An 11568-nucleotide genomic window follows, 5' to 3' on the forward strand; every position below is an offset into this window, starting at 1 on the left:
AATCCTACTCCAGTCGAAGGTTCATATTTTAGATAATCATGACAACCTGAAGCCATTCCTAAGACTTCCGCCCATTCTGCTCCATCGAGCTCAAAGAAAGCCCTCACTTCTAAGCAACCCGCGGACGCCAAAGCACCCTCTTCCAGTAACATGCAGAAAAGGATTGCTCAAGGTATGGAGGTAGATAGCACTCAGATGCAGCGCACGATTGTAGATGATTCAGAGGCAGAGCAGGAAATAGTACAACACATGGAAGAGGAACATCAGGGGACTTGGGCACCACTCTAAGGTAGCAGCCCTAAGGTATCTTATCATTTCTGAGAAGCCAGGAATTATTATGTTACAAGAAACAAAACAAAACCATAAGGAAATGAATAAAGTCATTGAGCAGCAGAGACAGTATAGAGGAAGCATTAGTGAGGTAAGAGGAGCCTCAGGAGGAATAGCAACAATTTGGAATCAAGGTATATGGGACTGTATTTCGGAAATAATAAATCAACACTGGATCAAAACAATTCTGGAAAATAAAGCAGATCAGCAAGCCATTATCATCTACAACACCTATGTGCCGAATCACTGCAGAGATAAGGATAGTTGTTGGCATGATCTAAAAGATAGTCTGGACGCAGAAGAGAACACTAACATTATTCTAGGAGGTGACTCTAATTTAATCCTCCACGTCAATGAGAAAAGGGGAGGCAATTTTACGCCTGATCCATATAGAATACAGTTGGAAAATATCATGCAGGAGCATGATCTTATGGATGTCCCTCCAAAAAACTGTAGATACACCTGGAACAACCGTAGGATGGGTAGTGGTAACATCATGGAGCGGTTGGACATAATTCTAATCAATATTACACTTCTCTCTGCTTTCTCCGTCGGATATGCTAACATTCTAACGTGCTCTGCCTCCAACCACTTCCCAATAACTCTAACGCTGGAAAATCATAGGCCACTTGGGCCCATTCCATTTAGATATAGTTCTCTCTAGAATGATATACCAACAGTTGCAGAAATTGTTTACAGCTCTTGGATCCAACACGTGGAAGGCTCTCCCAGTTTCATTTGGGAAACAAAACTACAGAAAACAAAACAAGGCATCAAAGAATGGGCTAAAACAAAGTATCAAGAACCAGAGAAGGTAAAAAAAGAAATTAAGAACAATCTGGAGAGTATCCAAAGAGCAATAGAGGATAATGGCCTTTCCCAAGAGAACAAATAGCAGGAAAATGAACTCTACTTACAGCTATACCGAGTTAACAGAGAAGAGGAAACAAAATGGAGGCTCAAGTCGAGACAATTATGGTTACAAGGGGGTGATAGGAACTCAATTTTTTTTCACAAGCAAATGATAGCCAGAAAGATAAGGAATAATGTTAGCTCCATCCTAGATGCAGAAGGTGATAGACAAAGCACTCAGGAAGCCATTCAAAGAGCTGCTACAGATCACTATCGAGACCTGCTAACTGAAACAAAGGAAGCAGAGGATTATACAGATTTATTGCAGCATCTCCCAACAGGGATAAGCAGGGAAATGAATGACATTTTAAGCAAGGAGATAGATGAGGAGGAAATCAGGAGATCAATCTGGACTCTTCAACCTGATAAAGCCCTAGGACCGGATGGCTTTCCCATATGCTTTTATCGAGCATTCTGGTGAATTATTAAAAAGGACTTGACAAAAATGCTCAATTGGATCCAACGAAAAGGAAAAATAGGAGGATATACCAAAGCTACTCATCTAGCACTCATCCCCGAAGAAAGCAGGCCATCTTCCTTTGCTCGTTTCAGGCCCATATCACTTTGTAGCTCCTCCTATAAAATCTTGACAAAAATCATTGCTACCCACCTAAAGCCTTTGCTCCCTTCTCTCATTTCCGAAAACCAAGGGGGATTCTTAGCCAATAGACAAATCACTGATTCCATTTTACTTGTGCAAGAAGCCATCCATTCGAGTCAAACCAGAAATGGGAAAGGGTTTATCCTCAAGCTTGATCTAGCCAATGCATTTGACAGAGTGAGACACTCCTTCTTCTTGGCAGCTTTGAAGAAGATGGGATTTGATGACCACTTTCTCAACCTCATTCGAGCCTGCATTTCGGGGCCATGGATCTCCCCTCTTGTAAATGGTAGACCTGGAGAAGTTTTCCAATCCTCTAGAGGCCTCCAACAAGGTTGCCCCCTCTCACCTTATCTCTTCATTCTAATGGCTGAATCCTTCAGCAGAGCGTGGGACTTCAGCCGGATGGTTGGCTTAATCATAGGAATAAAATTTGGGGATGGGGTCAAGAACATAAATCATTCACAATTTTCCAATGACACCCTGCTGATTGGAGGGGCCTCCACCATAATAGCCAAGTGCTTGAAATCTCTCCTTGACAAATACATGAGCTACTCTGGTGGAATGGTAAATAATTTGAAAAGCTGCATATATGGCTGGAACACAACAGTACAGGTGCTTCACAATATTTCCATCATCTTTGGAGTCACATGCAAGTATGATTGGACTCACTTCTCTTACTTGGGCATGCCTGTAAGTGATGGACCTTTGAGAGCAGAAGTCTGGGACACAGTAGTTGACAAAATGAAAAGAAAAGTGCAGCAGTGGGGATCTATTTGGCTCAACCCAGCTGGTCTCCTCACTCTTCTTAAGTCAGGTATATCTTCTCTCCCCTATATCATTTTTCTCTTCTTCAAGCTCCAGCCTCCTTCCACAAGAAAATGGAAACCGTCCTTCGCTAATTCCTATGGCAGGGGGGGGGGAATGATAAAAAGAAATTTAACTTGATTAATTGGAAGCAGGTGATCCAGCCCCAAGACCGAGGAGGTATTGAAATTAGATCTCCTAAATTTCTCAATTTAGCCTTTGGAGGCAAAATTGTCTGGAGACTCATTACTGGACTCCCAGCATGGTGGAAAAAAGTTCTGGAAATTAAATATCTCAATTTTCCTAGACAGCAACTTCTTGATCGAGATATTCCCAATAGAGAATCCTCCAACATTTGGCGGTTATGCAAGAGAGAAATTCCACTAATTGCTCAAAATACTTCAAAAATCCCCAAGGGAGGTGCAAGCATCAATATTGGAGCAGACAAAATCATGGGTCAGTAGCCAATAAACAGACATGGGGGAGTCCACCCTATCCTTTCCTTTTTTGAAAGAACAGGCATCCATTGCCTGGACCAGATCTCAATGGGATCCTCACACCCTTCTTTGGTCAGGTTGGGCCTTCCCAGCCATACCCAATAGTCTTAACGCAAGTCTTTCTGTCCTTCAATCCCTTTTGCACAGTATAGCCCCTGTCAAAAAGAACGATCTTGATGTGTTTCGTTGGGACCCATCCGGATCCTCTTACACCATCCAAGCTGCTCACCATTATATTTGCAACATCAGCTACCCCATGCCAAGTTGGCACCACTGGAAGGTGGTTTGGAAATCCGAGGCAATTCCAAAAATCAAGTTTTTTCTCTGGACCCTCCTCAAAGGGAAAACCCTCACGGCCGAAAATTTGCAAAAGAGGGGAATTAATGGCCCCTCTCGTTGTCCTAACTGCTTAGCTGCTGAAGAATCAATGCATCATCTCTTTATTGAATGCCCTTTTGCCATCAACTGCTGGAGGAACTTGTCTCATAACAATCAAATCCCATGGAACACCCAAAACACCATAGGAGAAATTCTTTACAAATGGAAAAAAAACTACCCCTGGCAGCACAGGAAAAATAACACAGTGAAGAGAGTCTGGGACATTCTTCCCCACAATATGCTATGGAATATTTGGCTGGCACGAAATCGGAAGGTTTTTAAGGATAAGGACTCGATTATTAGAAGCCTTTGCACCAAGGCAAGGAGTCTTTCCCTTGAGATCATCTCAGTTAAGAATCCAAGAAGTATAAATGTCAGTGAACTCAGCATAGAAGAATGCATTTTCATTGGACACCTGTTAGACAAAAACACGAGCAATCAGAAGGGCAATGCTGCTAGCAACAAAAACAACAATGTTTCCCCTAACTGGAAGATCAGGCTAAAAGAGGAAGAATTTGCAGGTTGGCTTAAAAACAATAATAGGTATTATCTTTGTTTCGATGGGGCCTCAAAGTCGAATCCTGGGACAGGAGGGGCGGGAGGATTTATTTTTAATGCTAATGGGGATAACATGCTCTCATACGAGTGGGGTCTTGGCCACACTTCCAATAACAGAGCAGAAGCCCTGGCCCTTTACTAAGGTCTTATCCAACTTGGGAAGCTTGGTATAGACATAGTCACGATATTGGGAGACTCGGCGATAGTCGTCAGTGCAATGGTTCAGAACAGGGATCTGCCCAATGCTCTCCTTCAGCAGATTATCAGATGGTGCCAAATTTTAGGACACACCATGAAAGATGTGCGCTACTATCATGTTTTGTGATCACGCAATAAAATTGCGGATAGTCAAGCAAAAAAAGCTTGTGCCAAATCACTGGGCTGCCTTATCTGCAATGGCGTGGAATCATTTCAGCATATACCATAATGAAGAGACCTCCTAGATCCGAACAACATCTCAGCTCATCCGATATACCTTTGGTTTCTGCTGTTCTGTTTTCCCGAAGGAACAGCAGAAAAGGAACAACAGAAAATACAACAGAAAAAATGGAACAGCAGAAAAGGAACAACAGAAAAAACGGAACAACAGAAAAGGAAGAGTAGAAAATACAACAGAAAAAACGGAACAACAGAAAAAACGGAACAGTAGAAAAGGAACAGCAGAAAAGGAACAACAGAAAAAACGGAATAGCAGAAAATGAACAATAGAAAAAAATAATAGCAGAAAAGAAAAACGCAGCTCCAACAAGTTCGTCAAGCTATGTTATTATGTATTTTCTTCTAGCTTATACTACATGCTGCCTACATTATTTATTTTTCCGAGGTTTATACCCAACCACACCCTCCATCTAAAATTCAATACTTTGGGAGTGTCTTTTGGCTAGGCCGCTGCTAGGCTATGCCAGAAGACTAACCAAATTTCCCTACATTAAGTTTTCCCGCAATTCTACTATCCTTTTTGTTTTTCTATTTCATTATCAGTCAAGATAGCTTAATTCCTACCGGAATCATTATCAAGATCCTTTATTTGGTTTGTCATCATACAAAATGTGAGTTTAATATATTTCATAGAGCATTAATAACAATCGTAAAAGGAGATTTAGTTTCTGCAAATTTATATAATAAATATCTACACTTAGAGTTTCCTTTTAGTTATCCTCATAGAACACTAATTTGATTTGTATCTGGTTATAAGTTATACTTTTGAGCCATAGAATACTTATCTAAAGCCTTGCGAGTCTGCACAAACATTTTCTCCACCTTCTAGAAAGAAATGTGGTTTCCTCCCTACCACGAGATTAGTCACAGATGAAATCCCCCCCCATGCTCTTCTCACAAGCATGATGTTCTAGGACAACCTAATGTCCTTGTCAACTCCCTCTCATCTTCCTTGTCACGTTTTCTAGGACTTGCGTATCCAACAAGAAATTTGGGATATGAATTCCATCAAGGTAGAAAATCAAGGGGTTTTCAAGTCATTTTTTTAGGGTTGCCACTAGCATAGTCTCACAATATGATCCACCCAGTCCCTAAATTGGGGTCTAGTGCTATTTCAATTAATTATTAGATGATCATGGTGGGCCATAATTCCATGTTAAATTTTATGACTCTTCATAGGATATTATTGGAGATACTTGAGGAGACACCTCTTTGGCTAAAGGGTTAAGGATTTTGACTTCAATATCGAACCATCAACCATATCCTCAACATATCGAACCAACAACCAAGAAGATAACTGAGGTGAAGCATGGGCATCCTCTATCACCCACGTTGTTCAGGATATATATAAATCTATGAATGCCTCTACACTCCACCAATTGTGCATCAATAAAATTTTGGGTTGCCCCACTATCCACCAAGATGGATACACATTGTCTCTGCAATGTGCCTCTAATTCCCAAAATTGCAAAATTGGGATTTTCCATGTCAAAATTTTAATTTGACACTGACCATGCATTGGAAGGCAATTAACACATTATTAAGACATTAAAAATTGTTAAACACACATGGGCAGCCAAAACAATATGAAAGATAAAACATGACAGTACGATTTTTATTAACAAATTATTTACATTTATAGTACATGTTGTGACCGTTGGGTTTCACATCCCAAGGTCTCTTGAACTGCTTTTGTCTATTCTGCTTCCACACTAACCCATTGAGGATTAGGTGTCCAACATTCCCCCCCTTAATCCAAAGGAGTATGTATCACTCCAAGAAGAGAGCTGTAATACAAAATGTGCAAAAATGCATGGCAACACTAGGCTGAATGTGCTCTCTGAAATGTTGGTATAAAGGGCGGTGGTTTAAGGATGACCACCAACACTGGAACGCTTAGTGCAGTTCTCGGAACTCTTCCAAAACTGGCAAGAAGCTGAAGTCTTCTGCTAGAGGAAGTGCTCCTATTGTTTTGAAGAGGGAAACCTTCAACCATGAAAGGGAGGTCTCACCTCGCATAAAAAGGGAGAACTTCAACCTAAAAAGGGAAGTCTCAACCTGTGATGGTTTAAGGATGACCAACAACTCTAGAATGCTTAATGAAATTCCTGGAACTCTTCCAAAACTGGCAAGAAGCTAGAGTCTTCTGCTAGAGGAAGTGTCCCCAATTTTGTTCCTGGAATTCTTCCGACACTGGTAAGAAGCTGAAGTCTTCTGCTAGAGGAAGTGTTCCAGATTACCAATTGAAGGCATGTTCACGGGCATCTTTGTCTCTGGCTACAAATCTGAAACTGGTGTGGCAGGTTGTGGCTCAGGCTCGCTTGATGTTACTTTGAAGCTTGTAGATGACCATCATTTCCCCCCCTGTCAGATACAAGGTGAGATGATGGAGAAAACTCAACTGCAAGACTGTTCAATACACAGGAACAAGTTCTGACATGTGTTTGGAATATCTTCTTGGCTGTTGATGCCCATTTCCAGGAAGCGATCCATCCAAGTTGAATCTTTGTTCTTGCAGGACGTTTGTTTATGAAGCATCTGTGTGAAGAATGGCTGGTTTTATGACAATGCTTACATGGATGAAGATCAAAACAGTGAAATATTCTCTCAGTATGAAAATTAATATTGGTTAACCATGGTCAACAATGTTCCAATGTCGTATTGTGACGAAGATTGTCTCAATATTAAAGTCATGCTCAAGCATGTTTTTTTAGGGTTTATAATATTTATCTTAAGGTTTATATACCTTGGGTTTACAATATTAATCCCTTGGGTTTAATATGATTCCCTTGGGTTTTTAGTATTAATCCCTTGGGTTTATCAGTGCCTTAGGTTTATAATATCAATCCCTTGTGTTTATTAATCTAAGATTTTATATTCCGAGGGTTTATAATATTAATATTAGGGTTTAATATAAATCCCTTGGGTTTATAATCTGTTGGGTTTATAATATAAATTCCTTGGGATTATAATATTAATGTTTGCTTACGTTTATAATAATAATCCCAAAGCCTTATATTATTAATCTCTTTGGTTTATAATAATAATTCATTGGGTTTATAATATTAATCTTTTTTGTTTAATATTATTTCCTTTGATTTAAATTCCTTGGGTTTATAATATTAATAATCCCTTTGGTTAATAAAATCAAGATTTTTTTATATTATTGTTAATCTATGGGTTCATATTCCTAGTGTAACGAACCTAGACTCTCAAAAAAAAAAACTTAGTGTTTCATTAGTAATATATACATTTGTAGTTCATTATGTTCTACTTCCTGATGTGTTAAGTCTCATTATGTATAACAATAAACTAATGTGTTACCCTATATATTAATGTGTTTCATGGACTATATCCACTTTCATCCCAGCCTATTCAATCCCAACCTTAATTTTTTATCAAAACCCCTAATGCTCATTGTCTCCACCTTACTCTATGGAAAAATGGCATACAAGTTATGAAATTCTTAGTCTCAACACTTTATTCATACATTTAAAATGCTAGTTTAATGGTGCTTTCTGTCATTTCATGGCAGCACGACTACCCACTTGCTAGTGCGTACCCCCACGGCTATGTGGACCAATACCTATTAGCTGAGTGCACCGCCCCACATGGGCTTGCATGGCATCTGTCAGCTGAGCTGTGTGGATAGTTGGGATGGTTTTTTTCATATTTAATGGTTTAGATTTATCTACCTCCTATCTTGTACAAATAACCCTATCTCTCGAAACTCATTATTGAGTTTGGAGTTCCATCCTCATGAGACATTCCATCTCCTTTGCTAGTCCCACCAGACATCCAAGCCGGATGAAGGTCATACCATGAAACCCTCATCATTATCTCATAGGTATGGATCTTTGTTTTTTTGGCCCTCAACATTTTACATTTCTTATGTTGAAATGTGCGATTTGGTGTAACTTAGTTGTGGGTTTTCCCCTTTCATTTTTTCCCGGGTTAAGAGGAGACTTCAGGCGTCATAGTGTTTATTCAACCATCCAAAAATTTAGTGCATTCGAGCCACCATTATTTCCTCGGTAAAACCCTCAAGTCAGTGGGGTCAATCCTGTTTGTAATACCCTGTTACTACTACTCCTATTTTACAAGTTAGAGTTTAGTTGCTAATTTATTGGTTTATGTTGATTTTGGCATTGTTGCAGGAATACCCATTGCAGAAAAGGGTTAGACTGGCCATATCAATGGACTCAGGCACAATCTTGCCTTCAAGAGCACCAACTAGCCTCAGGTATGGTTCATAGATCCCTTGGTTGAAGAAAAGGAACTTTCCTATGCAATAATTCTAGAGTTTTATTACTAGTATGGCAAATGCCTTCGATGGTCGTGGTTTATGACTGTTTTGGGTTCACTGAGGTTTAACCTTCAACATCCCTGGCACTTATCAGAGGTGTCAACATTATTTCCATCTTTTAAGTGCTTTAGGTTAAGTGTGATTGACATGTATGAATGTGTTGCTGCAGCTGAATGGCGTATCTTCTGGCCTACCTGGTCTTATTCTCATGTGTGGCCAGTCTTACAGGTTGTACCCGGTGGCTCAAACTTCGTTTGTTTTTGGGGCATTCAGTCTTCATGATCAGACCCATCTCCAGTATTTTATGATGACAAGGTTAGACCTTCAGTGTAGTGATTCATGCCTTCAATGCTACCTATGCTAACTTCAATATGTTGGAACAGAGAGGTCCTCTGTCTACAGTTTTCAGATGTAATGGGTTTGTTTTTTTTTTCCTTTTTTCCGTATCTGTGAGGCCTCGAACAAATGTACTTTTGGGTGCTATTTTATTGTAATACAATGATACTAGTCTTTAATGAGTGGCCATTGTGACCTACCAACACTTGATTTATGAGGTCCACAATTTTGTAATAGTTTTTCAGTATATATATATATATTTGCCTGTGCTAATAATGTATCGCCTTTCATTTCAATCTTAACACAAATGAATTAATTATGGAGAATAATATAGCATATTTAGTTCTTGTATCTGTAATATCATTACTTTTCATTCCCTGGTTTATGATCTACAGAATGGCTAGTGTTAATATAGCCAATTTGCCTTTCGAATATTGAGATACTGGTGTAATGATTAATTATTATTGTTACTGTGTTATTTCACATGTTATAATGTTCCTTCGCCTTCCTATATATGGTAACACTAGTTATTATGCTTTTGTCGACAACTTTTTGGTTCCTTAATTTGTTTATATTACCTCGGTCCTTAAATACATCGTGCTTGTTTTCTTTCCATGGTAATTTAAGTCACTGAGACCTCTTTCAATTTAATTTTCTATGATAGTAGTGTCAAATTTTTGGCCTGTCGCTACCGAACGATAGGTAATAGGATCATAGTAATAAATTCCTTTATCGCAGACTCTGTAATAGGGTTACTATGTGGTAAGGGTAGTTGTTTACTGCTACCAAAAGGTTCAACACTAATAATATTATTTACATTCCTTCCACATCCTAACTTAATTTTTAAGCAAAGGAAAGTTTGTATTTCGCTACTAGCGAGATTGCCTGCTCTGGTTAATATGTCGTTATGGTTATGCTAAATTCCTTTACAGTTTTTACAGTGCCCATGCTTTTTAGGATATGGTGGAAATTTTCATAGGGAGTGTCCGAGTTTTCTGAACCAAATTTTCTAGTATCTCTTTAAAAATGATAATCATACCTCGTGACAGGTGTTGATACTCCAACTCCTTCCATTCTGAGGATATGACTCTTAATATATAAAAATATTTCCAATTTTCTGTTGAATATTTTATCAAATACTTTTAATTTGATTCTTTTCTAATCATAATGTCTAAATTTATAACTCAGTCATCCTTCACTTCCAACAACATTTTCCCAGTTATAGATGATGAGATTCTTATGCATTTGTCCCATATGTATAAAGCAGTCATACATAGAACTATACCTATGGTGGTAGCTGATTTTTGTCTATACCTGGCATGCCGAGTTTACCAATTTTTGTTTTAGGATTTGAAAAGAAGGTATACTACTACCAACTCTTTTATCTATTATTTGATGAGTGATTACTATACTTATTGGAGGTAACTAGGTGTGTCGGTGCATTCTTATTTTCATATTTAGTTCTATATGCATAAATCTTTGCATCTCATTTTAGATTGGATTGTACACATTAGTCCTTAATTAATTATATGACGAGGGTTTATTATATCCGATATGAGTCACAATCTATTTTATACTACATGCCACTTTATAGTACCTTAGTGAAGACCCCCCTCAATCGTCGAGTCTATAAAAATTGTTTGCATCCATGACCAACATATTAATCTACTATTATTTAACATCTAATCGTACACAACATGTTACTTGATGATGAATGAATAACCATCATATTTGTTTACACGACATATTATTTTTTAGTAAATAAATCTCTATCCATCATACTTATTTGAAACTACAACAATTAATGTACCATTGTAGGCAACATAAAAATCTACAACACTTAATGGATATAAAAAAATTTATCATAAACCAAACCAGTGACTTTAAGAAATTCGTTGCACTGAAACTTGCACCAGAAGACACTATCATCCAAACCACGAACTCCCTCTAGTTCTCCCCCAAGCTTAATTGTATGTTCCAGTGAATCAACAACCTCTTGTTGATCTCCTTAATGGGTATTTAATTCCCTTATTCATGATAATGTTTCTAATTCAGTGGTGTCCCACTTTTGTAAGATTTATTGATTTCTGCCTAGGGTTTTGCTTTTAAATCCCACCTTTCTCACCCATGGTGCTTTAGAAGCAACCAGTCTCAACATTTTTCTCCCGCTGAGCCGTTTCTAAGGGACTTTATCTCCCTCCCTCTATCTTATCTAGAATATTTAAAGATTCTAATCATGAAGACTTTACAATCTTATCTCGAGTGTCTTACTTTAGTGCATAATTTCCTCAATTAATTATTTCTTTTATAAATCAATTATTTACAATAATTAATCAAATGTTTGGCTCTATCACCATTTATTACACTCATATATAAAGTAAAACATTTACTAGGGAATGTCACAT

The 11568-nt window shown here is 38.3% G+C and overlaps 1 long non-coding RNA gene across 2 annotated transcripts; it reads left to right on the plus strand.

Moving 5' to 3' along the window:
* The first annotated feature begins 8251 nt into the window (after positions 1 to 8251).
* LOC149249264 (uncharacterized) lies at positions 8252 to 9361 on the plus strand. 2 transcript variants are annotated; one of them, XR_016265824.1, is made up of 3 exons: positions 8252 to 8368; positions 8679 to 8764; positions 9048 to 9361. It is a non-coding gene; the product is annotated as an uncharacterized LOC149249264 (long non-coding RNA). The 2 variants fall into 2 exon arrangements; XR_016265823.1 differs by having other exon boundaries at positions 9056 to 9361.
* Positions 9362 to 11568: the final 2207 nt, after the last annotated feature.

This window comes from Pinus tabuliformis, chromosome 7 (genome assembly GCF_031772625.1).
Source record: "Pinus tabuliformis cultivar Carrire ecotype Pingquan chromosome 7, CPIR1, whole genome shotgun sequence".
NCBI lineage: Eukaryota > Viridiplantae > Streptophyta > Pinopsida > Pinales > Pinaceae > Pinus > Pinus tabuliformis.